Source organism: Moschus berezovskii, chromosome 3 (genome assembly GCF_049115385.1).
Source record: "Moschus berezovskii isolate FMDL1 chromosome 3, NW_MosBer_1.0, whole genome shotgun sequence".
Taxonomy (NCBI): domain Eukaryota; kingdom Metazoa; phylum Chordata; class Mammalia; order Artiodactyla; family Moschidae; genus Moschus; species Moschus berezovskii.
Window position 1 is genome coordinate 124,355,034 of NC_142462.1, and position 26,953 is coordinate 124,381,986.

The 26,953-nt window shown below is 42.7% G+C and overlaps 1 protein-coding gene across 24 annotated transcripts in view; it reads right to left on the reverse strand.

Moving 5' to 3' along the window:
- The window catches only part of KMT2C (lysine methyltransferase 2C), a 263,765-nt gene that overhangs the window by 218,728 nt on the left and 18,084 nt on the right, over window positions 1-26,953 (reverse strand). The gene's annotated exons all lie outside the window — the stretch shown is intronic.

Sequence of the window (26,953 nt, forward strand, 5' to 3'; positions counted from 1 at the left end):
AACTAACATTTTCACTTTCATTACATTTAAAAATAACAAATTTGGGGAAGTTTGCATTTATCATTCAGATTTAAATTTACAGGATTTCATCTGAATTGGTTTACAATACTAAAAACATATAATCACAGAGACTTAAACCCTAAATAGGTCAAAACAATTCTAATGTCCTGCCTTAATAATTCCATTAGTCTCTACACAGCTTTAGTTGATGCATGAAATTTCACATTAGAAATTCATTTCTAAAACTACTGTATTTGGTTGAATGGTGTCCCCAGAATTCATGTCTGCCTGAACCAAGGAATATGACCTTATTTGCAGATGTAATCAAGTTAAGACCAGGTCACACTGGAGTAAGATGCACCCTAAGTCTAGTAAGGCCAGCGTACATTTAGGACGGAGGTTCAGACAGACAGACATAACAGGAGAAGACCTTGTGATCAAGAAGACAGACTGAGTGGCGTGGCTGCAAGTCAAGGAACCCCATGGACTGTCAACCCAGAAACCAGAGGGAGGCCCGGCAGCAACGTGCAACCATCAGTTCCTGTTACTTTAAGCCACCCAGTCCCTCCTGCTGGGCTGCAGGGGTCTCAGGAAACTTCGAGAGCCACCTTCTTCCCGAAGAACATGCTCATTCGTGTGCTAGCTGATTCCTCTCCCAGAACCAGAAACATATCTCAGTGCTGTGTGACAGACTCACTAATTCAACTTTGCCTACTGAAGTATCACTGGAAAGAAAAAAGAAAAAAACAACTCGTTCCCAGTACCAGAATACATCTTTTTCCCAAGACAAATGAGGATATTCCAACTCACACTCAAGACATGATAAGATAAGCACTCAGTAGAGGAGGAATAAAGAAAGATAAAACATTCCAGCAGCACCATTTCAAGAAGTGCCCGCCCTTCCCTGAGCTGTGGATCCCAAGCCAAGCCTTCACAGCAACACCCTCCTGGTTCTGTGTCTTCAACCTCTGCCCACCCCCCCCACTCCTGTCACTGCCTCCCCCACCATAAATCTAGTCTCGTCTGCTCCCAAACGCCCATAATTCCTGAGCCCCACTTCCCCGCTCTCGGATACCACGCACTTTACCTTCTCTGGAAAGCCCCGTCAGGTATTTCACGCCTATTGTTCCTCTCGTCTCCAGTTCACCACAGACCCTTCTGCCATCTGGTTAACAAGCCCACTGCTGAGTGACTTCAGACAGATTGTCCAATCTAAATCTATCAGACACTCTCGAAGTCGTCTTTACCTTCCCCCGCCCAGGGAAACCCCAGAACCCCTGACACTGGACGGCACACAGAGCCCCACCAGAGAGCTCACTCTCCTGGCTTCTCGGCCACGTCACAGCACTTCCTCCTGACCACCAGTGAAAATGCTAGCGCTCCCTGGAATACAGACTCAGCCGCTTCTCTTCACTGGACACCAGGTTCCTCTGCCTCCGCCCGCACCTGCACAGGGAGTCTCCGCTCCAGTCCACACCCACCACCCATGCATCCGGATTCCCAGGGAGCACCTTCGCCTGAACGGGATAAAAGTACTTCCGGTTCCACAGATCCAAAACTCAGTCATCATCTGGCTTCTTAACCAAGTTTGTTCTGCCCACCCAGAAACTTCAATCATCTCAGTTTTCTTCCTTTCCTAAGGAAGTCCTATTAATCCCACTGTGAAACCTCTTTCCAACCTGCTGGTTGCCTCTGTCATCCCCGGAACTGTCTTTTTTCAGGCAGTCATTCCCCTCTTCCCTTGTGGCTCAGCTGGTAAAGAACCCACCTGCAATGTGGGAGACCTGGGTTCGATCCCTGGGTTGGGAAGATCCCCTGGAGAAGGGAAAGGCTACCCACTCCAGTATTCTGGCCTGGAGAAGTCCATGGACAGACACGACTGAGTGACTTCCACTTCCGTTCCCCTCTCACCTGCCAACACCCAACCACTTCCCATCCCCCTCCGTTTATCCTCCATACCAAAGCCATATAGTCACTTCAGAAATGCAAATACAACGCCACTCTCCTCCTTTTAGCCATCAAAGGTTGCAAACAGCAAGCCTTACAGACAGATACAGTTCTTAAAAAAAAAAAAAAAACAGAGCATGAAAGACCCTTCAGGATGCAACTTAAGCCACCAGTTCAGCCTCACCCATTGTTACTCCTCTCCGTGCTGTTTTCACTGTATTTAACCTTTGACCATCCGCTTCAAACTTCAACTTCTCTGCCTTTCCATGTGCTATCCCCTCTGCCTGAAATACTCTTTGGACAGACCATACAAGCTTCCAGCGTTACGTCCTCCAGAAAGCACTGTATAAGCCTCCGGAGACAAGCAGGTCCTCCTCTCCTGTCTTGCAGACAGGACTCAGAAGTCTGCCCACATCTCCACGTGTCTCTACACCCTGGCCCCTTCACCCAACTTCATCTTATGACTCTGCATACTTCCCACGACTAACAGAGGGCCCAGCACAGTAATAGTACTCAGTAAAAACTGAATGGACAAAACTGAACTCATAGATTCACACACACAAAGTGTTAGCACATCAAGGACTTAAGACAAATATGAAACTGGTCAATTTTACACTGAAGAGGCTTCAATACATTGGTATTTACATACACAAGCTCACATATACAACACACAAACACACAAAAAAGATACCATCAGGTCTGACTCCACATAAGTTCATTTCCCCAATCTAGCACAACCCTACAGCAATTTTTCGTTCCTAGGTATACTGCCCACATTGAGCGCAAATAAACTAACTACTCCTAGTCACTTAAATTCATATGCCCACAGATATGAACAGGAACTTTTTCTGGAAATATAGAAATAAAAGCCATTAGTGGTTTTAAGGGTAGGGCAGGTATGAGCTTAACTTTGTCCCCCAAATTCACACGTTGAGGCCCCCACCTCCAGATGGCAGTGTAACTGTATTGGGAGATACGGCCTTTAATGAGGTGACCGGGTTACAATCCGGTGTCAGGGTAGGCCCTCATCCAGCATGAAGGATGGCCTTTCAGGAGAAGGAGCCAAGGACACAGACCACAGGCGGGACGACCCGGCGAGGACGCAGTGAGGCCAGCCACAAGCAAGGAGAGAGGCCTCGGGAGAAACTAAATCTGCAGACACCTTGATCTTGGGCTGCTAAACCCAAGTGTCTGCTGTTTAAGCCACCAGTCTGTGGTGTTTTGCTGTGACAACCAAGTTAACAGAGGGGACCTCTGGTTTACAGATTTAAATCTCCAACCACGTACATGGAACTTTTTTAAGCCAACAAGGATTGTGTGAACAGTGGGACTGTGGGCATTTTTATCTTCTTTTTCACACTGGTCTGTATTTATCCCCCCTCTCCTAAAAACGCTCACCTGGTGGCTCAGACAGTAAAGTGTCTGCCTGCAACGCAGGAGACCTGGATTCGATCCCTGGGTCAGGAAGATCCCTTGGAGAAGGAAATGGCAACCCACTCCAGGAATCTTGCCTGGAGAATCCCATGGGTGGAGGAGCCTGGTAGGCTACAGTCCATGGGATCGCAGAGAGTTGAGCAACTTCACTTTCCCAAAAAAAGCAATTACTAAATTAAATGACATAATCGAATATCCTGAACATCAGAATTTACCATACACTGACCACAAAAGCTACAGTTTATTTTACTGTTTATCATCTGAAACATAACAATATACTATGTTAAAATAAGGGTGGTTTTTTTTTTTTACCAGCTCTAAAAGGAACTGGTGGAGGCAGAAACTGGAGGAGACCACTGTTGTTAAACACTTTCATGGAGATTAGAGAACCAACAGTTACAGCAGAGCACAGAACCTTCTTGCAGAGGCATTTAACGTCATCACACAAGCTAGGTACCATACAACAGACTCCGTAAGTTAAGCATCTTAATACGTTATCGTTTAACTTTCATAACCACCCAGGGCAGCTGAGATCGCGTCCCCAGTTTTTCAGATAAGGAAACTCAGGCTCAGAGAGCAGAACTGGCCAAGATCACAGAGTCAGGAAGTGGAAGTCTGGACTCCGCTCCACATGCCTGGAAACGGCACACTACTTGATACTAAGAGCTCCTGAATACTGAACAGATATTTATTAAACATCTGCTGTATGCATTTTGCTAGATGGAGCTCTGACCCAAAAAACAGGCACTATTCCAAGGACTTAGAACTTCCTCTTTGATACTGTGTCACATGTCTATTTTTCCTATCTCATCAACTAGATTTTAGAGCTCCTCCAAATAGCTATAGTAGAAAGGGAAAAACAAAGAGCTTTGAGTCAAAGTCCTGGAAGAATTCTGACTTTTTTCTACTTCCATAAATTAACATGTTGGATTCCTCATCAGTAAAAGGGTTGTGGATTAAGTAACATATACGAAATTGCTTGGAAGAGTGCCTGGCACACAGTGGATACTAAATAAATGTTAAGGAAACATGAATATTCATTTACAACCTTCACAGAGTTAAGCAGACCCAGAACTCAAATTTTTTATTTCATCAATACTCTGATTTCTCCAGTGGCCTCTTTGGGATGCAAAGCTTGCACTCATCACTCACTCTGTCCCACTCATCTACACTACCTATTCCTTAGCATTCAAAGCAGAGAAACAAACATTCTTTATACCACAGTCTTTTACAGTGTGTGTTAGGCACTCAGTCGTGCCTGACTCTTTGCGACCCCATGCACTGCAGCCCACCAGGCTCCTCTGTCCATGGGATTTTCCAGGCAAGGATACTGGAGTGGGTTGCCATTTCCTTCTGCAGGGGATCTTCCCAACCCAGGAATCGAACCCGGGTCTCCTGCACGGCAGGCAGATTCTTTACCGAGTGAGCTACAAGAGAAGCCCCAAAGGGGAAGGAAGCCCCAGTCTTTCACAGTAGTGGCCTCCAAAGCAGAAAGTGCACATGATACATCCTTCCTAACTGTGGGCCGGAAACTTCCAGAACTTGAGCTTAACAAGGAATGTGAAATTCACATCTCCTAAAATTTAGCAACCCGTGTTAACATCACATGGAAAAAACCAAAGACACACTTTTTGACAAAACCAATAAAGACTGTGATAGTTATATACTGTTTATTTTGAAAAGAAAAAATAGAAAGGATATAGATGCTGAGACCATGGATTCAAATTCTTACTAATGGAGGCAGGATTCAAATGTAAGTTTGGACACAACTGCTTTAGAGCCACAATGTATCATCAGTTGTGGTTAACTTGAATGTGGGAGCTATTACAGCACATTGTATTTTTGTTAACACAGAAAACTTCACAAATAGGCCAAGCAATTTCCGAGGTCTGTGCCCCCCAATCCGTACATTGTTCCTTCTGCCCAGACATCCACCAGCACAAAACTCCCCCTACCCTTCTCAGCAAACAGTCATTCATCTAACCACGCAGTCTTTACAGATGCGCATGGTGACAGGTGGTTAGTGATCAGCTTACAAATCTAAAGCTACGAGGCTGTAAGTCAAAGTATAACACAGGGCTAATACAAGGAAAAGATTACATTGCCTTCTCTTGCTTTAAGATATAACTTCATTAAGAATGAAACAATCTTAATTATGACTATGTGCACTTCCTAGAAAAACATTCCTTTAGGCAAATTTTAATCAGAATACACTGTACTTAACATGCACTAAAGTGAATTTCCTTGTAAATCTAAACTTAAACTTTCCTCCCCCAAAAAAATTCTGCATAAAAGGACATAAGTAAATGTGTTATTTATTTTGAGCCCTAAAATCCTAACTTCTCAACTACTGTAATGGTGTGGTAACTCTATTTGAATCACGGGACACAAAGTAATACCTTTTGCCAACAAAGGTCCACACAGTCAAAGCTATGGTGTTTCCAGTAGTCAGGTACAGACGTGGGAGCTGGGACCATAAAGAAGGCCAAAGAATTGATGCTTTAGAACTGTGGTGCTGGAGAAGACTCTTTAGAGTCCCTTGGACTGCAAAGAGATCAAACCAGTCAATCCTAAGGGAAGTTTCCTAAAGAAAACGAACCCTGACTATTTAGTGGAAGGACTGATGCTGAAGCTCCAATATTCTGGCCAGCAAAGAGCCAACTCACTGGAAAAAGTCCTGATGCAGGGCAAGATTGAGGGCAGGAGAAGGGGGCCACAGAAGATGAGATGTTTGGGTTGCCTCACTGACTCAATGGACATGAGTTTGAGCAAGTTCCAGGAGATGGTGAAGGACAGGGAAACCTGGCGTGCCACAGTCCATGGGGTTGCAAAGAGGTGAACACCCCTGAGGAACAACAACACGAAGTCAGTGTCTCCTTCAGGAACCTCTTGGTCTTTAAGCACAGAACTTGGTAATTATTCTAATATCCGACCCAAAGTACGTTAAAGTGAGCACTCTGGAAAAGGAAAACTAAATATGTTTCACTTGCTGCACGGAGTTCTCTCTGTTGGCTCTGCTGTGATAAGTTATCACACAAACACTGCAAATGCACCTCACCTATCTGTACCCCCCACCCTGTGTATCGACACAACTGCGCCTTGGACAGTCTCAGAGTACCAGATGAGCTGTGGAAACAATCCAAACTCATACTCACCATTTCGTTTAACAATGAAGCGTGTAGTTAGGAGGGGAAAAAACAGAGCTTTTTATAATATACCTTCCATGATAGCTCACAGCTACTTCACAATGATCCTACTTTCCCACATACAACTTAATCTACCCTTGCTGCTGCTGCTAAGTCACTTCAGTCGTGTCCGACTCTGTGTGACCCCATAGACGGAAGCCCACCAGGCTCCCCCGTCCCTGGGATTCTTCAGGCAAGAACACTGGAGTGGGTTGCCATTTCCTTCTCCAATGTGTGAAAGTGAAAAGTGAAAGTGAAGTCGCTCAGTCGTGTCCGACCCTTAGCGACCCCACGGACTGCAGCCTACCAGGCTCCTCCATCCATGGGATTTTCTAGGCAAGAGTACTGGAGTGGCTTGCCATTGCGTCAAAGGTAAAAACGGAGGGCTATGGAGTTGTTCATGATTTGCCCTTAAGTCTCTTAAATGCTAGGTTCTTAGAATTCCACATTCATGACCTCACTGAAAGCTCAGAGTTTCATTAACTTGTCTAACGTCACATCAGAACACAGACCGTACAACCCCAGGAAGCAGCAACTGCATGGTCTTCTTACGGGAATGCCACCCCAGCCACCCCATTCCAACACTGAAGGGGCTGTGCTATGAAGCGGTCTGGGCCACACCACCAGCAAGCAGTGAGTGGAGCTGAAGCTCAAAAACCCTGCTGGGTCTGACGAGAAAGAACACACTGCCTCTCGAGCTGAAACTGCACGATGAACAAGCAGTCGCACAGTAGAACAAAAACCTCCTGTCAGATGTCAGCCGGCTGTCAGCCCTGCCGACGCAGGGAGTGCGGAGGGAAGGGCAAGTCAGTAGGCAGTGACCGCTGGGGAGAGGAGCAGGCAGAAACTGCGAGAAGAAAGCCGTACTGGAGGATGAGCCTCGGCTGAAGCTGCACCAGCAGGCAGGGAGAACAGACAGATCTAAGGGGCACGGAGGAATCAGGGCGGTTTTGATTTTCCCCTCCACACCGTGGCTGCCTCTACAAGACCACAAGTGACAGTTTTGGAAAGAATGACTGGCCAGCATTCAGGTTAAAATGACTCTTGCACCTAGAGTAGGAAGAATAATAAATGAATAAATAAATAATAATAAAAGATAAATGATGCGTCAGCCCCTGCATTCACCTGCCCGACTCGTAACTTTCAAAGGATTCATTCATTTCAAACTAGAAAACTGAGCTCAGGGTTAGAAGTCTCATCAAAATAGATAGCTTGATAAAGAGAAACAAACTTGAGTAAGTTCTAGTAAGGTGTACGAACCTAAAGCCTGTTACACAAGGCCTGTTATACACCGTGAAGTCAGAAAGAGAAAAACAGACAGTGTACATTAACGTGTAACATGGAACTGGTAACAGTACTGATGAACCAATTTGCAGGTCAGGAACACGGACACAGACACAGAAAACAGACCTGAGGACACAGTCGGGGAAGGAGAGAGGGGGATGAATTGCGAGAACAGCACTGAAACATACACATTTCCACGTGCAAGACAGACAGCTGGTGGGAGGCTGCTGCGTAACTCAGGGAGCTCAGCCTGGCGCTCTGTGACAGCGGAGAGGGATGCGATGCAGTGGGGGTGGGGGAGGCTTAGGAGGGCGGGGACATGTGTACCTCTGGCTGACTTATGCCGATGTACGGCAGAGACCAACACAGCAGTGTCCAGCAATTACCCTCCAGCGAGACTCAGAAGAGCTAGCTCAGTATACACTCAAAGGAGGTAACTGATGACATCTATTGCAAGGCACTGAAAATGTAAATGAACAAAATAAAAAATATGGCTTAAAAATATTTACAATCTATTATTACAAGGACTTATTATCTTAACATGCGAAGACTATTTACAAGTCATTCTCCAAAAAAATATTTTAAACGATGGCCAACCCAACAGAAAAGTGGACAGTGAGACAACTAAGTCACTACGGTTATCCGGCCAACAGCCAACCCCTCCTTCTTCGCCAACTTGTTCTTGCTGTCAGAAGGCCCCCCCCAACTTGTTCTTCCTGTCAGAAGTTAGCCCCCCAACTTGTTCTTGCTGTCAGAAGGCTCCCCAACTTGTTCTTGCTGTCAGAAGTCAGCCCCCCAACTTGTCCTTACTGTCAGAAGGCCCCCCAACTTGTTCTTGCCGTCAGAAGCCGCCTATCATAAAGCCTCAAAGGAACAGATGCTGGCTATCCTGGCCTCACCTACACCTACAACAAGGGTACAGGAACAGTCACAGCCTACAGGATCCAAGGGGAAGTCCCCTGAGGGTGTCCAGGATGGGGTTTCGTCCAAATAAAACAGACGTACGTGAACAGATACACCCTATCTTGGTGGCTGTGGTCAGCGGACTATCGGAAACATGAACATACCCTTCTCCTGCCCGCATCTCACACCGACTCCTCAACAAACCCTTTCAGCGCAACCCTTGATACCGCTGCAGAATCGCTTCTCTTGGCTTCTTCCAAAATGCCTCTCACCTGGCTGCCTGCAGTATCCTCACCACCACCACGCTTGCTCGGGCCTTCATGACCTCCATCCCAGTCTCAACACAGCAGCCAGCAGGACCCTTTCCGAGTGCTCGTCAGAGGTCAGGCCTCCACTCAGAAGCCCGCAGTGTGTCTCATCTCAGCCGGAATAAAGGCCCGCAGCTCTCACCACGGTCTACAGGCCACGGCTCAGCTCCCTCGGGGCTCCCCTTCCAGGCCTCTGAAGGCGCCAGCACACCCGTTCCCGCCTGTGCGCTCGGCAGAGGCCCGTCTGAACCGCTCTCCCCTGTACCTCGGCCCGGGCACCCTGACTGCCTCCGAGACTCCACTCAGATGTCACCGCTATGAAGACTTCCCTCATCACTTCACTGCAGCCACACGCCTCGGCGGTGCCCACCCCGGCGCTGCTTGATTCTTCTCCGCAACACTCAACATCCTGTGACATACGTCAGACCTCACCTCCTTGCCTCCGCCCTCACCTCCAAAACGAAAGCTTTCTTTCCTTTTATCATCTTTTGGCTATGCCACACAGCATGTGAGATCCCTGACCAGGGACGGAACCTAGATCCCCTGCGTTGGAAGCATGGAGTCTTAACCACCGGACCACCAGGGAAGCCCTCCCCCGTCTCCTTTTTGTTTAAATGTGAGCTTTCTGAGGGCAGTAACCGTGGTCAGTTTTGATCACTGCTATGATTTTCCACATACACAAATTACTGCCTGGTGAATTGTAAGTGCTCCATAATTATTTAAGTGAGTTAATCCAGCAACTACCAACAACAGGCCAAAGATTTTAAAAAAACAGGACAGGGGATTCCCGAGTGGTTCAGTAGTTCGGGCTCTGCACTTTCACTGCCTGGGGTTCCATCCCTGGTCAGGGAGCCAAGACCCCCCAAACTATGCGGTGCAGAGAGGGTAGGCAGGACAGTAGACACTCGCTGGGTCCCTCACAGTCTCACTGAGCTACTGAGTAACATCTGGACTCATGCCACATCTGCTTATATGAGGTGAAACCCGACTCACCAGCCATTTTAAAGTTTTATTATTTGAAGTCAAAAGGCACCTGGTACATGGCATAGGTAGATAACTGGCCAAAAAGAAAGAAATGCTAATAGCAAATATGGGCTTCCCTGGTGGCTCAGACAGTAAAGAATCTGCCTGCAATGTAGGAGACCTGGGTAAGTAAGATTCCCCGGGAGCAGGGAATGGCTATCCACTCTAGTATTCCTTCCTGGAGAATCCCATGGACAGAAGGGCCTGGTGGGCTACAGTTCAAGGGATCGCAGAGAGTCAGACATGGTTAAGCAACTAACACAGTGGCAAATATACTCAATTGTTAAACATGCAAATTAGAACAACCATGAAATAACGCCACCCAGCAAAACATAAAAGCATAACACATGGATATCCCAAGCCAACATGACTCAGTAAACACTAGTGGTATTTAGTATTTTTTAATTTTACACATAAACATGTAATTCTTGACTGTGATATCGCATTGCCCAGATTTTCCCCCCGTTCTGAGTGTGAGACAGGACTGCTCCCGCCTGACCAGTGACGTAAAAACAACAGTCAACCCCGAAGAAGCCCTTTCTCTGCCCCACCCGCGTGCTATCCACTTGTACATGCACTATTTATTGCCCACTATAACCCTACAAAATATGTACTATCGCTCTCCCATTTTAAAGCTGATGCAACAGAAATAGAAAAAAGATCAATGATCAGCCTCAAATCAAGCAGCTACTAAGCTGTAAGGCTAGAATTTGAACTCGGGCAGTCTGACCCGCAGCAAGCAGAAATTCTCCCAAACCAAACGTTCTGCTACGCGCTTATTCTACCCCTGCCTTTGTATTTGGGTTTTGACCCATACAGACTGAAAAAAAGAATTCAAGTGACAGTGCAGACTTGCCAGAAAGAAACACGTTGACAGAAAAAGAAGATTAAAAAAAGACAATCAAAGATTGACAGAAGTCCTCTGTCTCAGTCTTCTCCACTGAAAAAATGGAGATGTAATAACATTTACATTTAGATTATCCGGGGTGATTCAATAGATTAATAGAGCACATGTGACATACTTAGGGTGGGATACATTAAACAATCAACAGTTGTTAGTTTCATCATTATCATAATTATGATGAAAGTCTTCAGAAACATCACCAAAGTTAGAAGAACTGACCAACAACTGTATAACCAGTTGGAAGAAACAAAGGCCAGAGACACGTTATGACCTCAGGGATACCAGAAAGAAAAAGTTGTCTGCCAATGATTTTCATTCTGGGAACTCGCTGCTTAAGTGACTTTAGTAAAGGAAAATTCTATTAGAACTACCCTTCCCATTTTCAGAACTGCATGCTTTGTGTCCCCATCTGACCCCACCCTCACCACCCCCACCCCCTACCCCCCAGGGTGAGTTGCTGGCGAGGACGCAGCGGAAAATATACTCTGGTGCGGGAGTCGAAATCAATACCTCATTCTTGGAGGGCAAGTGGTCAGCAGCTACCAAAATCTGAAACACAAGTATTCTTTAATAAGAGAACTCTACATCCAGAAATTCACCTAAAATATGCCAACAAGTACTGATTAAACTATACAAAATACAAGGACGTTTGCTACAAAGATAACAATAAAACTGGCAATCAACTAAATGGCAATCAATAAGGGAACGGTTAAGTAAATTAGAGTGCTCCAATCCAGTTTCTTAAAAAAACGTTTCCCCACTAGGCTTTCGAAGCTAAATGACACTGCTGCTGCTGCTAAGTCACTTCAGTCGTGTCCGACTCTGTGTGACCCCATAGACGGCAGCCCACGAGGCTTCCCCGTCCCTGGGATTCTCCAGGCAAGAACACTGGAGTGGGTTGCCATTTCCTTCTCCAATGTGTGAAAGTGAAAAGTGAAAGTGAAGTCGCTCAGTCATGTCAGACTCGTAGCGATCCCATGGACTGCAGCCTACCAGGCTCCTCCATCCACGGGATTTTCTAGGCAAGAGTGCTGGAGTGGCTTTAAATGACACTACTGTCCACCTAAGCTGCTGAAGACAAAAATCTAGACCACAGTTCTGCTACTTCTTCCCATATCCCTCTCATCAAATCCTTTAGCAGACCTTATCATTGCAGCTTTCAAAACACATATGAAACCTAATCACCCTTCTCCTCTGTCAAAAGCCTACTCTAATTGCTTCAATAGCTTTGTTGGTTTAAAGCCCTCCAATGCTTCCACTGCCCTGAGAATTAAATTCCTACTCCCCACCACGGCCGGCAGGGCACCAAGTGATCTGGCTCCTGCCTGCTTCTCAGACACTATCTCCTAAGCTCTCCTCAATGTCCAGTAACAACAATCTTTCATTTTGAGAGGCAGGAGGGTCCCCTGAGTATCAAAAGCTCACTCTTGTTTGGAAGCCTTCACAATGACCCATGTGCTTCTAAACCCTTAACTGCCTCCATGTCACCCGGGTCTATTTCAGCATCATCACTTCAGTGAGACCTTCCTGACAACCTCACCACGTGCATTACTGTCCCTCAGACCCATCAGGACACACTCTTGACACCATTACCACAATATTATGTTCTTCATGGTACTTCTCATTGCCTGAAATTAATTACAAAGAAAGGAAGTATTCGCCCAATGAGAGAATGAGCTTGGTCTCCCTTGCCTGCCACTGAATCCTAAGAATCCTAAGAACACTCCTTGGCATAAGCAAGCATTCCGTTCATATTGGCTGGATGAATACTATGCAGTTTTTGAAAAGAATGATATTGATGTACAGATGCTAAAATGTAAAAATGTCCAAGATAAACTGTTAAGTGACAGAAGAAAATCACAGAGCATACACACAAAATGATCCTGTGTGAAAATGAGTGTGAGCACATTATGTAAAAACAGAAAACATGTACGCACAGCAACAGTCAGAAAGGATACAAGATCGAATTCACAATAATTCCCTCTGAAACATGGGGTTGAAGAGCGGGGAAGAAAGTCTTCCACTGTTTAATTAAGTACACTCTCCTAAGCTATCTGAATATTTTCAACAGCACGGATCATGCATGAATGCATGCTAAATCGCCTTGCTAAGTCACTTCAGTCGTGTCCGACTCTGTGCGACCCCATGGACAGCAGCTCACCAGGCTCCTCTGTCCATGGGATTCTCCAGGCAGAAATACTGGAGTGGGTTGCCATGCCCTCCCCTTCAGGGGCGCTTTCCGACCCAGGGATCAAACTCATGTCTCTTGTGTCTCCTGCATAGGCAGGCAGGTTCTTTGCCACAAGCGCCACCTGGGAAGCATATTCATAACTCCTATTCCTCCACCTGCTATAAAAGGCCCAATACACAAAGTGGATACTCTCTTTTCTCAACACCCAGAACACTCATACCCAATTATTCTACAACCTAACTCATTCTGAAATGCAGGATAAACACACATCTGAATGTTTATTAGCTTTTGGTTTAGTCCAGCTTAAAAGCTGAAGAAGAATCTCTGGTTCAAACAGCAAATCAAACATACACATGCTGTCTTCCTTCAATATGAGCCATGCTGTGTGGGGTCACCCAAAATGGACAGCTTATGGTGGAGAGTTCTGACAAAACATGGTCCACTGGAGAAGGGAATGGCAAACCACTTCGGTATTCTTGCCTAGAGAACCCCATGAATAGTATGAAAAGGCAAAAAGATAGGACACTGAAAGACTAACTCCCCAGGTTGGTAGGTGCCCAATATGCTACTGGAGATTGGTGAAGAAATAACTCCAGAAAGAATGAAGGGATGGAGTCAAAGCAAAAATAATACCCAGTTGTGGATGTGACTGGTGATACAAGCAAGGTCCAATGTTGTAAAGAGCAATATTGCATAGGAAACTGGAATGTTATGTCTGTGAATCGAGGCAAATTGGAAGCGATCAAACAGGAGATGACAAGAGTGAACGTCGACATTTTAGGAATCAGCAAACTAAAATGGACTGGAATGGGTGAATTTAACTCAGATGACCATTGTATCTACTACTGTAGGCAAGAATCCCTTACAAGAAATGGAATAGCCCTCATAGTCAACAAGAGTCCGAAATGCAGTACTTCAATCAATCTCAAAAACAAATCTCAAAATCTCTTTGTTCATTTCCAAGGCAAACCATTCGATATCACAGTAATCCAAATCTATGCCCCGACCATTAATGCTGAAGAAGCTGAAGTTGAACGGTTCTATGAAGACCTACATGACTTTCTAGAATTAACACCCAAACAAAATATCCTTTTCATTATAGGGGACTGGAATGCAAAAGAAGGGAGTCAAGAAATACCTGGAATAAACAGGCAAACTTGACCTTGGAGTACAGAATGAAGCAGGGCAAAAGCTAATAAGAGCTTTGCCAAGAGAATGCACTGGTCATAGCAAACACCCTCTTCCGGCAACACAAGAGAACACTCTACATATGGACATCACCAGATGGTCAACAATGAAATCAGATTGATTATATTCTTTGCAAATGAAGATGGAGAAGCTCTACACAGTCAGCAAAAACAAGACCGGGAGCGGACTGTGGCTCAGCTCATGAACTGCTGCTGCTGCTGCTGCTGCTAAGTCACTTCAATCGTGTCTGACTCTGTGCGACCCCACAAGACGGCAGCCCACCAGGCTCCGCTGTCCCTGGGATTCTCCAGGCAAGAACACTGGAGTGGGTTGCCATTTCCTTCTCCAATGCATGAAAGTGAAAAGTGAAAGTGAAGTTGCTCAGTCGTGTCCGACTCTTCGTGACCCCATGGACTGCAGCCAACCAGGCTCCTCCGCCCATGGGATTTTCCAGGCAAGAGTACTGGAGTGGGCTGCCATTGCCTTCTCCAAAATCATGAACTCCTTATTGCCAAATTCAGACTTAAACTGAAGAAAGTAGGGAAAACCACCAGACCATTCACGTATGACCTAAATCAAATCCTTTACGATTATGCAGTAGAAGTGAGAAGTAGATTAAAGGGACTAGATCTGATAGACTGCCTGATGAACTACGGATGGAGGTTCATGATATTGTACAGGAGGCAGTGATTAAGACCATCCCCATGAAAAAGAAATGCAAAAAGGCAAAATGGTTGTCTGAGGAGGCCTTACAAACAGCTGAGAAAAGAAGAGAAGCTGAAGGCAAACGAGAAAAGGAAAGATGTACCCACCTGAATGCAGAGTTCCAAAGAATAACAAGAATAGATAAGAAAATCTTCCTCAGTGATCAGTGCAAAGAAATAGAGAAAAACAACAGAATGGGAAAGACTAGAGATCTCTTCAAGACAATAAAGATACCAAGGGAACATTTCATGCAAAGATGAGCTCAATAAAGGACAGAAATGGTAGGGACCTAACAGCAGCAGAAGATATTAAGAAGAGGTGGCAAGAATACACAGAAGACCTATACAAAAAAGATCTTCACAACCCAGATAACCACAATGGTGTGATCACTGACCTAGAGCCAGACATCCTGGAGTGTGAATTCAAGTGGGCCTTAGGAAGCATCACTATGAACAAGCTAGTGGAGGTGATGGAATTCCAGTTGAGCTATTTCAAATCCTGAAAGATGATGCTGTGAAAGTGCTGCACTCAAAATGCCAGCAAATGTGGAAAACTCAGCAGTGGCCACAGGACTGGAAAAGGTGAGTTTTCATTCCAGTCCCAAAGAAACGCAATGCCAAAGAATGCTCAAACTACCGCACAATTGCACTCATCTCACACGCTAGCAAAGGAATGCTCAAAATTCTCCAAGCCAGGCGTCAACAGTATATGAACTGTGACCTTCCAGATGCTCAAGCTGGATTTAGAAAAGGCAGAGGAACCAGAGGTCAAATTGCCAACATCCGTTGGATCACAGAAAAAGCAGGAGAGTTCCAGAAAAACATCTACTTCTGCTTTACTGACTATGCCAAAGTCTTTGTGTGGATCACAACAAACTGTGGAAAATTCTTCAAGAGATGGAAATATCAGACCACGCGACCTGCCTCCTGAGAAATCTGTGTGCAGGTCAAGAAGCAACAGTTAGAACCGGACATGAAACAACAGACTGGCTCCAAATCTGGAAAGGAGTACGTCAAGCCTGCGTATTGTTACCCTGGTTATTTAACTTATATGCAGAGTACATCATGTGAAATGCCAGGCTGGATGAAGCACAAGTTGGACTCAAGACTGCCAGGAGAAATATCAATAACCTCAGATACTCAGATGACACTACCCTTATGGTAGAAAATAAAGAACTAAAGAGCCTTTTGATGAAGGTGAAAGAGAAGAGTGAAAAAACTAGCTTAAAACTCAACATTCAGAAAACTAAGATCATGGCAAATAATGGGGAAACAATGGAAACAGTGACAGATTTTATTTTCGGGGGCTCCAAAATCACTGCAGATGGTGAGTGCAGCCATGAAATTAAAAGACACTTGCTCCTTGGAAGAAAAGTTATGACCAACCCAGACAGCATATTAAAAAGCAGAGACATTATTTGCTGACAAAGGTCTGTCTAGTCAAAGCAGTGGTTTTTCCAGTAGTCATGTATGGATGTGAGAGTTGGACTATATAAAGAAAGCTGAGCGCTGAAGAACTGATGCTTTTGAATTGTGGCGTTGGATTAGACTCTTGAGAATCCCTTGGACTGCAAGGAGATCCAACCAGTCCATCCTAAAGGATATCAGTCCTGAATATTCACTGGAAGGACTGATGCTGAAGCTGAAACTCCCATACTTTGGCCACCTGATACAAAGAACTGACTCATTTGATTAAGACCCTGATGCTGGGAAAGACTGAAGGCAGGAGAAGAAGGGGACGACAGAGGATGAGATGGTTGGACGGCATCACCGACTCAATGGACATGCGTTTTAAGTAAACTCTGGGAGTCGGTGAACTTACTTTAATCAAAAATCATTGAAACGGTTTTAAAATTTTTTTAAGAAAAAGAATCATCATTTAACAAATAAAATTAAATGGGGAGATTTTTTTCTAAAGAAAAGAAATCACAGGCTGGGAAAGGAAACTGGTGACACACTTTAGGGTAAAACAATGGACTCCTAAATGTTAGAATACAAAGGATATAAGCTTCAAGCTAACCATTAATTTCCATCAAGAACTCACTGTAAGCCCTTCTACTAGTTCTTAAATAATAAGTGGTAAGAATGAGCAGATATCTGATTAAAAAGCCTACAACATAAATGAGACCAAGATACACAACAACGGTTACCCTAAAGCAAACAGATTAACAGGGAGGATCAGCTTTAACTATTAATGTTTTCAAAGACATTAACAAAGATTCAGTTCAGTTCAGTCGCTCAGTCATATCCGACTCTTGCGACCCCATGAATCACAGCACGCCAGGCCTCCCTGTCCATCACCAACTCCCAGAGTTTACCCAAACTCGTGTCCATCGAGTCAGTGATGCCATCCAGCCATCTCATCCTCTGTCGTCCCCTTCTCCTCCTGCCCCCAACCCCTCCCAGCATCAGGGTCTTTTCCAATGAGTCAACTCTTTGCATGAGGTGGCCAAAATACTGGAGTTTCAGCTTCAGCATCAGTCCTTCCAATGAACACCCAGGATTGATCTCCTTTAGGACGGACTGGTTGGATCTCCTTGTAGTCCAACGGGCTCTCAAGAGTCTTCTCAAACATTAACAAAGATTATGAATCCATAAAAATGGAAAAAGAATGCTAGGGGTGGGATGGGGGAATCTTGAAAATTGAAAATATGACTGCCACACATTGCTTAATAAACACTGACTAAGAGTTGCAAAAAATAAAATATGACTGCCAAAATGAAATTAGAAGAGTCTGAGAATAAAATAGAGAAAATGCCCAGAAGAATAAAACAAAAAGACCAAAGAATGGGGGCGGGAAGGACTATGAATCCACAGAGCCCAGTATCCAACTAAATGAAATTATAAAGAGGATTAAAGCAGTAACAAGAGAATTTTCAAGAACTAAAAAACATGAGTCTTCAGTTTACTAGTAATGGAAAAGAACCACCTCTAAACATCTTTTGAGAAATTTCTATTTAAAAAACACAAAAAGAAAGCTCTGAAGAGCTTCCATGGAGGAAGGCAAAACACATCAGCCACAAAGGAACCAGAATCACAGTATATCAGACTTCTCCTCAACAACAATGGACACTAAAAGACATTGGAGCAATGCCTTCAAAGCTCTGAGGGAAAATAATTCTCAACTAAGTTTGGCTTGAGTAAAAATAACAACAGTCAACTGGAAGGGTTAATGAAGACTTTTCTAGATATTCCAGGATTCAAAAATGTATTGTCCACATATTCTTCCTAGAGACAGGGAAGAAACTCAAACAACAAAGACCCAATAAGAGCAGAGTCAAACTGCAAAGGCAGTGAAACAAGCCCCCACCCCCACCCCTGCCACCCGGCACCAAAACCAACAAGCGAGCAAGTCTAAGTAACACCTAGTCCAGACTAAAGGACTTAGAAGCAGCCTTTGCTCAGGAGGAAAGGTGCTCAGAGCAACGGTCCTAAGAACGCGCTGTGTGGAGAGAGGGTGACGTGGAAGAGCAGCGACAGTAGCACAAGGAAAAGGCGATTACAGACAGACCAGGAGCCAATGTAGGAGACGGAGCTGGACTCTCCTGGTCTCTGCTATGAACAATGTTTATTCATCAGTTCCCTACTGTCAAAACCAAGTCACAGGCAAAGTAAAGTACAAGGAAAAGCAGAACAGAATACAAACACTCTCAACCTTGAGAATCCAAAGCAGAAATGACAGACATAACGGCATAAAGAAAGGAAATGTGAAATAAAACAGCAGTGTCAGCTTCAGAAGTAGTAACAGCTTGCTGGGAAATCAAGATAAACAATCTAATAAACATGAAGAAAAAGGCGATTATATTACATATATTGCAAAGAGAACAGGGAAATTAAAAATGATACACCTACTGGGTAACTAAAAAAACAAAAAGAACCAAATCCTCATTTATCAGAGCTGAAATCAACCCAAAATTGATAAATCATAAAATAAGCTTATTATTTAGTCATAACAAAACCACACAAGGAAATAATTTAAAGTTCCTTTGGAGAATGGCACTAAGGAGTTAGGAAGGGTTGCTGACTTTTATTACAAGCATTTAGACTAACCCTACTTCTTTCAGTGATGCGCACATGTTACTTTCGAAAATTCCTCAATGGACTTAAGGGGAAAAAAATACAATGAATACTAATCTCTTCTTGAAAACACAATTCATAACACATCCTGCCTACATTTTTCCTTGTAATGTAACAGATAAAACTTCCAAATATTTCTAAGTGCCATGTTAGGTATTTTTTAAAACATTACCACTATCTTTGTAGACAATCTAAAAATTCAAGTTACAGGATGTATATATTATCATCATCAAAATTAGTGAACTATCACTCCATAGCGAAGTAAAATATAACTACAGGTTTAATTTTGCTGCATGTCAACCAAGCCGAAACATCCACATTTTCCCCCAGTTTCTCAATTTTAATAATTATTTTACCATAAATATGGAAGTGGATCTTTAACACTTCTTTTTCTAGATTGCTTTAGGTTCTACTAGTGTTAGTAGTATATACAACAGCATTTCAAATTCATCAGACCTAAATTTACTTCAGTTTTTATTCCATGTTTTCCTTTGTCCTTTTTATTTTTCAGTAATATAGTTTATTTCATTATTTATTTTTAATCTTTCAGGAAAAGGGAACATGCAAAAAGGAGCAAGTTATCATTTATTACTATTCAAAACAGACAACTTACTTTAAAAAAAAAAAAGGATGTTTATGCAAAACTATAGAGTAATAGGTTGACAGCAGGACCAAATACAGAGATAAGAACAAATTCTAAGAGAAACACACTCAATTCTAACCCATGATGAAAGACTGGAGGTATCAAAAATGGCTACAGGAAAATGTTAAATAAGCCATTAATCTTCCCAGATTAAAAAAAGGCGGGGAGGGCTTCTGTTTTCTGGGGTTCCTATTTTTTCTCTTTTTACTGCTGTTAAAGGAGAGGGCTTCTCTTCTGTAAGGAGTGGCAGCATTACTTCAGTCTATGGAGTTTACCATTTGTTTAACAATACTCTACTCAAGAAACAACTTTTTAAAAATTAAATAAATAAAACATCTAAAAACAGACTGAGATTAGCTTCTTCATAATACAAATTACACTGTGAAGGAGCTTCCACATGATGACGAGATTTTTCTGTAACAGCACAGTGCCATCAATATCAATTAAACAGCATAAATGGGTGCACTTGTTTGTAGGGAGAACAGTTCACGTTCCACTTCACCACGAAGAGCCAACTGCCTGTGATGAAACAAGACGAGCACCTCATACATCATGTTTCAGCTAAGCCACAGGCACTTTTCCATTATCCATGAAATACAACAAACGGCTAAGAAATATTAAAAAATAATTTACCAAACTCCTCTCAAATCAAAGTATAGGAAGCTACTGCACACTTTTGACACTTGAGAGAAATTACATCTTTGTGATCACTAAAATGAAGCGAAGAAAAAAATGATGCAGTGTTCTTTAAGCATTGGGTAGTTTAGAAAGGATTCTGCTATATCAATCTTGTATTTATTTTATGTTTTGCATAGAGGTCTAGACATGTATATAAAGAAACTACGCAACTAGAACGATCATGATTTTGTGACAGATGTAACATTTTTAACACTGGAAGTGGCAACTGTTTATTCTGAGATACACACTACCAAACAGTTAAAATTCAAACTGATTTTATTAAAATACACTGTTTCCAAATCAATGGGCCTTAGAGAAAACAAGACATGTATTTTTAGTATCATTTAACTTTACTTTTGGAAAAGTGACCAGGCAGGATTTTATACCCTGGGTTTAAAAAAAAAAAAATCTACTTATAAACTAAGCAGTGCAGCAGCTTCAGTATATAATAAAAAATTATTCCAGAAGAGATAGTTTATCATACTTGTACAATGTGTTGGAAGAAAAAACACATAACTAATATCAGCTGAGATTAAATATATTAAATAGTATATGTATTATTAAGTATTAAATATTTCAGTAAAAGTAGCAGTCTAAATATGAGTTCAATTGTAACATAATACAATTAACCCTATACTATCATAGCTTTAGTTAACAAAAAAGGAACATGTATTTAAAATATTTAAATTCAACAAACTGTTTCTCTCAGCTTGAAACAAGTTCTCTAAAACACAATAGCTACAAAACAGTTCTGGGGTTTTTTTTCCCCCTCTTCTTCTGATCTAATTAAATTCTGGCAGATAACCAGCAGAAATGGTAAGATGTTTCTGGTGAAGGGACTAAAGATTTTACTTTTTTTTCCTTTTTAATTAAAACTGGTCACTAAATACACAGAAAGAAATGCATTGAACATTCTCAAACCTGCTATGGAGCACTTGAGTCCAAGTGTTTTTTCAGAGTTTTCAAATTACATAAACATTTCAAAATGTGTCAAATTCATATTACCCATTTAAATATCTTACAGAAGTTTATGTAGTCTTACATACATACACGACTTACACAGAACTGGAATCAAAATGCCGATTTATTCTGTAATAGCCAAACCACTGAAGAAATGAAGTGAAAAATTTGGACAACCAAAGAAGGCTGTTAAAGATACTACTTTGTTCCCATCACTCTCAGACCAAGCAAATCCCAAACCCGGAGTATGAAACTCATGTGATCTGTTCTTCCCTTACTAACAAACCCAGATTCGACGCCACGATGAAATCACACATCTCAGTAACTCATCTCAGCTAATGTTTTAATACCGTCAAGTCCATCACAGAGAACTGCAGTGCTTCTGCTAGTTTTCCCTTTGTTTATTTTTTACAGGAACAATCCAAGCCAAGTCACCCTCCAGAACCAGATGCAAAAATACAACCCTCTGAAAAGAAACAGAACTTTTTTGCCCTTGGGGCGTTAGGGGTTCTGACTCTTTTTACTGTCATTTTACATTTCTGTACTCAAACCGTCTTAGAAACCTGCTATCACCGCTCGGATCAGCCATATTACCCTCCCAGATCCAACACTACTTGATGAGAACACTTTGAGCTCCACCATCCACCCTTTGGCAGATCTATTCAATACGGCAAGCTCCGTGGCTCCCCACCAAGCCCTGCCAACCCTACCCCCGTGCAGCACCCGTCCACACACGACACAGTAAATGAGCATTAACGTTCTTTCTTGCAACTTCTCCTACCGCTCTGAGGCTCTCCCGCCACACACACCCACCACCAAACACACACACACAAGACACACACTCGAGGATCCTACAAGAAAGGGGAGGGGTGGGGGTAGGTGGAGGAAAAGGCACGACTAGAGAAAGTAGATCCGAGCGTAGCAGGCGCCTCAAAAAGGTGGGATGGATTTCTTGAAAGCCCAGATCGGGAACCTAGCTGGAGACAGCCAGCAGAGAGAGTCTCTAACGTTAACTCTTTGCTAACCGTTCACAGGGACTTCCCCCTCTGCCGCTTCAGTTCCAACAAACCAACAAGTCCATTTTATTGTTTTATACTATTTAATGAAATTTTGTTGGAAGTTCAGCATATGAAACAAAGGGAAACAGACACATTCTGCATTTTAACAACGTTGAAACCTTATGTTAACCCTACAAGTACATCTCCAAATTTTCTATTCTATCTGGTCAACGCTGAAATATTAGCAATCTAAAACGGTCTTAGAAGTCTACCAAAAATGTGCATCATTTGGGGGCTTCACTTGGACATCACTCACCCAAACCACTGCCATTTTTTCCCCATTTAACAAAGAAGTTTTCATGAAACAAGTCTACTTAAAATGCTGCAAACATATTTTGACAATTTCTTCTTACTCCTTTTATTTATAGGTGTTTATGGTTTTTTTTTAATATAAGGTTTTTAAAAACAACCTTTTTCAAGCCTCAAAACAAGCTTCTGTAATTACAAACAATTACCCTCCTCCTCAATAAACAAACAATTCTACTTTTCCTTCTCAAACTTTCTAATCTTCTAGGAAGCTGGCCAAATATTTTCTTCTCCTGGCACTGAACAAATAAAAAGAAACATTATGTAACTTCAGCCTACGTCTGTTGTTTTAATAAACTAGCTTAAGTTATGACTTAACGGTGGTCTTGGTTACTAAAGAATGCCTATTTTTAAATAAACAAATATTTTAAAGACTGTCAATACGTGGGTGGAGAGCAGGAAATAGGAATCAGTTCTTAACTTTGTTTCCATAAAGTCCAGGTCAAGAAAATTTTCTTCCCCCAGATCTGGTATCTTGTGAAATCTTACCAACTCAGAACACTGATTACAGATAAACCATCATCTTCCACTCAATATTCTCCAAACCTACAAAGTTATAGTAATCCCACTAAAATGCAGAATGATAAAATTAAAGGAGTTACCCAACCAAGAAAGCGCCCTTCTATAAAAATACTGATCACATGACTGATGCTTGTGCACACACAGACAGACTAGGTTTTTTGGTCAGAAGGAAACAACCGAAACAACAGAAGTCTATCCTTTCATCATCACCAAGTTAAATAACATCATTCCAAAGGACTGTCCGTAATGAACCTTGGATTTACTTGAAGTGGTTTTAGAAGACATGTGCAAAAGTTTCTATTTTTATTTCCACTGCAATGAAGGTTCAAATACGGATAAAATTCTACACATTTCTTCTCAAGATTTTTATCCTAATTAAATTTACGAAAGTCTTTTAGAAAACAGATATGAAGCACAAACACTGGTCCGTGGTGAAAACTGCTCAATCAGATTTAACAGAAATAATGTATTTGGAGAAGGAAATGGTAACCCACTCCAGTACTCTTGCCTGGAGAATCCCATGGGCAGAGAAGCCTGGTAGGCTACAGTCCACGGGGTCGCAAAGAGTCGGACACGACTGAGCGACTGAACGGAACGGAACGGAACGGAATGTATTTGGGGAAACACTCTTGGCGACCCCATGGACTGTAGCGTACCACGCGCCTCCTGTTCATGGGATTTTCCAGGCAAGACGACTGGAGTGGGTTGCCATTCCCTTCTCCACGAGGATCTTCCTGACCCAGAGATCGAACCCAGGTCTCCTGCATTGCAGTCAGACACTTTACCATCTGAGTCACCTGGGAAGTCCCAAATAATACCTATTATCTATCGATTAACAGATTTCTTTCACTTAATCATTTTTAGTTTCATGGCCTCCCACCAAGGCACAGACTCTAAGATGCCTCACAGAACCTTGCTGGCGGCAGTAGGTTAATAAAGCACCACTGCCTTTAATTAACCTACCGTTTCCCCTCCCCCACTTTGTATGTCCCCTGGCTTCCCCACCTCTCCCCCTAAAATCATAGATACCTGCAAAACAAGCTGTAGGCACAGTGCGTGTGGCTGCTCTACAGGAACCGCCAGTGCAAATACTGAGGGGAACCAAGCAGTCTCACAGAAAATAGGGCTGCGCAGCAGTAAAGAGGCCACTCTGCATTCACGCAACATATGTAATCATTTCTCATTAAGACTGCGACATAAGTTAGCTTCTTGATAAAAGAGGAACTCATTACTAATCCTAGGTTATTTAAAAAAAAAAAAAGGAATACCACCACAATTAAAACTTGAAGCTTCTCCTCCCAAGTACTGTGCCCTACTAATGAGGTAGACAATGAGACTGAACAAAAAAGACAATAAACCGAATGTTTAATAACTTTCCAAAAAGTCAAAAATCCTAAGGTGTCGTTATCCTAACCCACAAAATTTTTTAATTCACTACAATGACTTGAATAAAACCATAATGCCAAAAGACATGAAACTAACTACACAAAAGATGATTTTCTACATAGCCAAAGGAGCCAAAACACTTAATGAAAATGTCTCAAAATATGTAATATAAAGAATTTAAATTAATAACATTAAAAAAAGGAACTTCCGTGCTTGTCTAGTGGTTAAGACTCTGTGCTCCCAATGCATCTTGGAGTGTGAAGTCAAGTGTGCCTTAGGAAGCATCACTATGAACAAAGCTAGTGGAGATGACAGAACTCCAGCTGAGCTACTGCAAATCCTAAAAGATGATGCTGTGAAAGTGCTGCACTCGACACGCCAGCAAATTTGGAAAACTCAGCAGTGGCGTCAGGACCAGAAAGGGTCAGTTTTCACGCCAATCCCAGAGAAAGACAATGCCAAAGAATGAACAAACTGCTGCACGACTGCATTCATCTCACACGCAAAGTCATGCTCAAAGTTCTCCAAGCCAGCCTTCAACAGTACGTGAGCTGAGAAATTCCAGACGTTCAAGCTGGGTTTACAAAAGGCAGAGGAGCCAGAGATCAAATTACCAACATCCACTGGGTCATAAAAAAAGCAAGACAATTCTAGAAAAACACCTATTTCTACTTCATTGCTACACTAAAGCCTCTGACTGTGTGGATCACAATACACTGTGAAAAATTCTTGAAGAGATGGGAATACCAGACCACCTGACCTGCCTCCTGAGAAGTCTGTATGAAGGTCAAGAAGCAACAGTTAGAACCGGACATGGAACAACGGACTTGTTCCAAATTGGAAAAGGAATACATCAAGGCTGTGTATTGTCACCTTGCTTATTTAACTTATATGCAAAGTATATCATGAGAAACGCTGGGCTGGATGAAGCACAAGCTGGAATCAAGATTGCAGGGAGAAATATCAATAACCTCAGATATGCAGATGACACCACCCTTATGGCAGAAAGCAAAGAGGAACTAAAGAGACTCTTAATGAAGGCGAAAGAGAAGAGTGAAAAAACTGGCTCAAAACTAAACATTCAAAAAACAAAGATCATGGCATCTGGTCCCATCACTTCATGGCAAATAGATGGGGAAACAACGGAAACAGTGACAGACTTTATTGTCTTGGACTCCAAAATCACTGCAGATGGTGCCTGCAGCCATGAAATTAAAAGACACTGCTCCTTGGAAGAAAAGTTATGACAAACCTAGACAATGTATAAAAAGCAGAGACATTACTTTGCCAACAAAGGTCCATCTAGTCAAAGCTATGGTTTTTCCAGTAGTCATATATGGATGTGAGAGTTGGACCATAAAGAAGGCTGAGCACTGAAGAATTGATGCCTTTAAACTGTGGTGTTGGAGAAGACTCTTGAGAGCCCCTTGGACTGCAAGGAGATCCAACCAGTTCATTCTAAAGGAGATCAGTCCTGAATATTCATTGGAAGGACTGATGCTGAAGCTGAAGCTCCAAAACTTTGGCCAACTGCTGAAAAGAATTGACCCATCAGAAAAGACCCTGATGCTGGGAAAGACTGAGGGCAAGAGGAGAAGGGGACGGCAGAAGGTGAGATGGTTGGATGGCATCACCAATTCAATGGACGTGAGTTTGAACAAGCTCCGGGAGATGGTGAAGGACAGGGAAGCCTGGCGTGCTGCAGTCCACAGGGTCACAAAGAATCAAACATGACTGAGAGACTGAACAGCAGGTTCAACCCTGGTCAGAGAACTAGATTCCACATGCGGCAAACTAAGACCTCGTGTGCAGCCGAAAAAAAGAGAAGTTGTAGAGGAAAATCAACGTTACAAAATTAAATAAATAAAATAACATGTAAAACATTAAGAACACCCTCAACCAATAAACTATGGACAAAACATGACTGACCAATACACAAGAAATACAAGTAATAAAATTCAGAAATGCACAGTCGTCCTACTAATCAAGTAAGCAAAACTTAAGTACTGTTTCTCAATTATTAAACGAAGAAATAAAAAGGTTTGTATAAAGGGTTCAGCATACCACACATGACAAAGATCAACCATACTGGTCCTAATACACATTGCTGTCAACATTATAATTCAATTCATCCCTTTTGGGAAGCGTTTTAAAATAAGGAAGAGTTCACATTTAAGTAGAAACTTATTGAGTTAAAAGGTACTATGCTAAATAGGCTTTCTGAACATGTGCCATCATTATTGCTCTCAAAA